Here is a 5,346-nt window from a genome sequence, read left to right as displayed (position 1 = left end):
TTTTAGAAGCGTTTTTAAATGGGCAAAAATGAAAAACACCTATAAAGGAAATGCTGTTAAATGCGGGTTACTGTGTTTAGCCACGTTTAGAAGCGTTCAACGTCTGAAACGTCAGAAACTTTGGCGTCTGAACTCATTTTTTTGCCTTAAAAAAGAGGCCTATAAACGCAACTGCCTACACGACAGTAAACGAACCTATGTACATGTACACATAAGATAACATTGAATGAGTTCAGGGGCAGTTGAAAAATGTGTCCAACTGCCTCTGAATGTCCGTTTAGCAGCAGCAGTGTACATAGGGTGTCACTGGTCCCCAAAAAGTGTCAATAGATACCATAGATTGTAGATGCTATAACTTTTGAGCAAATCAATTAACATACGCTTATCGTGATTTTTTTTACCAAAAATATGTAGCAGAATACATATTGGCCTAAATTGATGAAAGCATTTGATTTTTTACATTTTTTTATTGGTTTTTTTTTATAGCAGAAAATAAATATTTTTTTATTTTTCAGAATTGTCTGTCTTTTTTTGTTTATAATGCAATAAATAAAAACCACAGAGGTGATCAAATACCACCAAAAGAAAGTTATATTTGTGGGAAAAAAAGAACACATTTAATTTTTTGGGTACAGTGTCGCACAACTGCGCAGTTCAGTTAAAGTACTGCAGTGCCGTATAACAAAAAATGGCTTGGTCATGAAGGGGGGTAAATCTTCCAGAGATCAAGTGCCTAAAGCCACTGATTTTAGCCAAACAGAAAAAATTCCAGCTTGGCCTTTCTTTTTTGAGACATGAAAATATTTTCATCTGTATTTAGCCAAAGACACACTTTAAGCAGAACTCGTAAGCCATCACACACATTACTAAATGGTCAGAGGTTGGATAATGATCCAGCCAGCATAATATATTCTATGATCTTAAAAGGGTTGTGAATGTTTGTTTTAACCTTTTGTGTACAATCAAAGACTGGTCATAGATAACACAATAAGATAAATGATGCATCCTTGTACCAGGTCCATGAGCAAAACAACCCAGTATGATACAGTCTAACTAGAGACAAGTGATGATGATTGTACATAGACATTAATACTTTCAGAATATGTGATTTCAGGTGTGTTTTTTAGGGGAAAAATAATTCTAGTCGAGCAGATTACAGATAATGTCCAACCTACATCTGTTGCCTATGGTCACCCTATCCAGTGATAAAAATGGTGAGAAAAGTAAAACACAGGAAGTGCCACCTAAGTGTAATCTGTCGGGTACAATTTATTGATTCAGCAAGTAATGCACTTACAGGAAGCAGATTAAAAACAGGCTCATCTGTATCTCTCAATGCTGTCCGGAGTCTCAAACGAAACGTCCACGGGTAGGCAGATGTTGAGAAGAGAAGCAGTCCATCCTGTGGCCACCAGGAAGTCAGCCGGGAGTCAGCGTGGAATGCAGGGGGTGATGTCACCGGATACAGAAAGGCATCAAGGGAGGAAAGGCTGGAGAAACAAGGCAAAAATATGGAACGCTTCACAAATTTGCATATCATCCTTGCGTAGGGGCCATGCTAATCTTCTCTGTATCGTTCCAATTTTAGTATATGTGCTGCCAAAGCAAGCACATAAAATGGTAATTTATAAAAGATAATCTGAAGGCACACAGGGCACATAAACAACATGTTCACATAGTTCCAAACATAAGAGCTTATTTACCAAAAACATTCACCACAAATCAAGGATGTTTACTTAGTATATTGGATGAAATTAAGCTATGTTCTCTTCACTTATTCAATTAAGCATAATACAAAATTCTCCCTTTTTACATTCTCCTTTGCAAGATTAAGTATTTAACATGAACACAGTTTCGCTATGATCATTAAACTAAGTGGTCATTCTTTACTTCTTTGGTAGATCAACCCCTACAGTATACAGTAGGTAAAGATACACACACTGCAATTTTGAACAAGACGTTTTCTCATAATTTAAGTCTTTCCTAAGCTGAAGAACATCTAATCAACCTGACGTTTAGCTTGAAGCAGTGTATTGAAGGCATTCACTTGCTAGCCATTATCTTTAAGAACACCCCACCCTCAGCTCCTAGTCTCTTCTATATTATCCCTTTGTTTCAACATTTTGCTTATCTTCTGATCTTTCCCATCCATAGCACTGGCTTTTTAGAACCAGTCTGACATGTGTTCTCTCCATCGTATAAATTGCATTTACATTGTGTCTTTTGATATAGTTTGATATAGTTAGACTCCTCTTCCTGAAGTCATGCTCGTTCTACTAGTTTGTGTTAATAATTAAGACTCCACCTTCAGTTCACATTCTAATAATCTTCTCAAGATGCTCTGTCAAGTCAGACCCCATTCTGTTAACATGCGTCATTTATTAGCCTGCAGCTGTAAGTGTTCTGAGCAAAGGCTCCGCGGGGATTAAGTCAGGGAATGTGTTACCACAATAGTTCTAACCTGTATGAAGAATATGTGTTATGCCCTCTTGTGTGGGTTTTGTTCGGGTACCTTGGTTTCCACCTATGAACATACTGTTAAAGTAAAAATCCAGCAAAAACTGTTTTTTTTTAGATTGTTTTGGGAAATCTTACAACTGTTAGATGCATTCTTACTGCTTGTCTTTGTGACAATTATCTGGAACTGAGGAACATTTTTAAATGTGTCACTTATCACTGACAAATTATAAAATATCTTCCAGTGAAAATTAAACCATGTCAATTATAAATGTATGATTTCACCTCATCTGTGTTCCAGATGAGGTGCACATATATACATGTTAACAACATTTTAAAGCTGCACTGTGTTGCACTGTGATGACTCGTAATATTAATCAATCATCAATATTATTGAACGTGAAAAAGAGATTGTAAAAAAAATCTATGACAATCAATTGTGAGATGATGCGTGACTGTGTTGATACAGTATGTGACACCAAAATAAACCAAAAATGTGCTATTAGGCAAATCCACTCATGCTGTGCAAACATAACATGAAGTGGATGCTGAATGATATTCCAATAAACAAAAATGAAATATGTAACACCGAAGTGTACCAAAAATATTAATAATAGGCAATGTCACTCTTGCTGTGCAAACATATCATTGAATAAATATTGAATGATATTCCAATCGACTTCAATATATAAAGTCCATAAACGTGGAGTGTCGGTGACTTCAAAACAAATTAACACCCAAGAAGAAAGAGCCAAGAGATATAGATATAATTTCTCCACCTCTTAATGTAAATCTCCTTACCGACTCCCATGGATCTCTTGGTACAGAGATCACATTCGCTTGTGGCTGTTAACCCTGCCCGGGGTCTCTCTCAATGGTCTCTCACAGGTTACTCTCCTATTCCTTCCACATATGAGCTTCTTGCTAGAAGGTGCCCCTGGAAGAAGTCAGCTATTGACGAAACGGCGTAGGGAGAAGCGGCGTGCTGATGTCACCAACGAGATTAGGCTACTACCCGGAAGGACGGGCGGATAGTGAGAGCCGGCCGGCTTGAGAATTTTTACAACTGCAACGCTTATTTTATTCTACCAAATGTGAGTGTATGCCTTGATTTTATTATTACATTTTTGGAAAGTACTACACTATGGTAGCTTTTATTTTCACATGGGTAACCTGCATTGGGGAGATCTAGCAAGAAGCTCATACATGGAAGGAATAAGAGAGTAACCTGTGAGAAACCATTGAGAGAGACCCCGGGCAGGCTTAACAGCCACAAGCGAATGTGATCTCTGTACCAAGAGATCCATGGGAGTCGGTAAGGAGATTTACATTAAGAGGTGGATGAATTATATCTATATCTCTTGGCACTTTCTTCTTGGGTGTTAATTCATTTTGAAGTCACGGACACTCCACGTTTATGGACTTTATATATTGAAGTCGATTGGAATATCATTCAATATTTATTCAATGATATGTTTGCACAGCAAGAGTGACTTTGCCTAGTATTAATATTTTTGGTACACTTCGGTGTTACATATTTCATTTTTGTTTATTGGAATATCATTCAGCATCCACTTTATGTTATGTTTGCACAGCATGAGTGAATTTGCCTAATAGCACATTTTTGGTTTATTTTGGTGCCACATACTGTATCAACACAGTCACGCATCATCTCACAATTGATTGTCATAGATTGTTCTTACAATCTCTTTTTCACGTTCAATAATATTGATGATTGATTAATATTACGAGTCATCACAGTGCAACGCAGCGCAGCTTTAAAATTTTGTTAACAGTCTAGTGTATGTATCTTGCATATATAGTTGCGGCAGCTGTTGCACATCACTTTTTATTTTTTTACCATTTTTTTGATACTCATTTCTTTCATTACACATACTGTGACCACGCAATATATACAGTACTTATCTTGATTTTGGGTGGTTTATTTTCCATCACACAATATAATTATGTAGACCTCACCACATGAGGTATTTTTTCTACCATGTGCCACCTGGGACAGGACGTGAAGTAAAAGCTCCCCGGCAAGAACACAGCCATTAATGTAATTTTACCACAGAGTCAAAAATTTAAGTGAGCTTGTAATCCTTGCTAATATAAAGACCAAGATATTGCACATTGACTTCCATGCCAAGATACAAGTTTTCTCCTTTACAACTCTAGAACTGATCATGTGACGATAGCAGGCAGATTCTCTCATTTGGCATGTTTACAGAACAGGTAAGATTTTTTATAATGTACACAACTCATCTAAAATGAATTGAATTTCTTAAAAGTAAAATTTCATTGTAATATTAAAACACTTGGTGCACTCTCCCAATAATTTTCTTACTTTTACTACCAATAAATGACAAAATTTCCATGTAAAATATTAATAAACAATCAAATAAATCAGATATAGGACATTTAGATAGATGCTAGTTTTATCAAATGATATACAAAATAAGAGAGGGATAACTCCCTTCAGTTTTCCTCTAAAACACAGTTATGGACATCATCATCCCTTTAATCATTATATGATGATGAGAAGTTCATAAGTGGGTTTTAAAGGTGCCTAAAAATGTGGATACAAAATCAAATGGAAGTTATACATTTCCTTAACACCAACTTATTGATTACCATTTAAAAGTGAAGAAAAAGTGCGCATGCGCGGGATCTCGGAGGAAGAGGTGCTCTGCCCAAGCTCCCGGCACCCCAGCCTAAACGAGCGAACACAAGCACAGATAGCAGAGACCGCGAGCCAGGACACAGTCAGCTGACGCCCCTGCTTGGTTATGAACCTGAGGGCACAAGGGCAGCCAAAGCAGGGACAGCACTGGCAGTCTAAAGCCTAGAGCGGACAATCCAATATGGCGTCCGGACGTCCGGACA

General features: G+C 37.2%; 1 non-coding gene across 1 annotated transcript; it reads right to left on the bottom strand.

Moving 5' to 3' along the window:
- Positions 1–1,505: 1,505 nt before the first annotated feature.
- Positions 1,506–1,612, bottom strand: LOC120934126. Its single transcript, XR_005748278.1, has one exon. It is a non-coding gene; the product is annotated as a U6 spliceosomal RNA (small nuclear RNA).
- Between the last annotated feature and the right edge of the window lie 3,734 nt (positions 1,613–5,346).

Source organism: Rana temporaria, chromosome 3, assembly GCF_905171775.1.
Source record: "Rana temporaria chromosome 3, aRanTem1.1, whole genome shotgun sequence".
Classification (NCBI taxonomy): Eukaryota; Metazoa; Chordata; class Amphibia; order Anura; family Ranidae; genus Rana; species Rana temporaria.
Note: the sequence above shows the minus strand (reverse complement) of the source record. Positions and strands in the feature narration are given on the sequence as shown.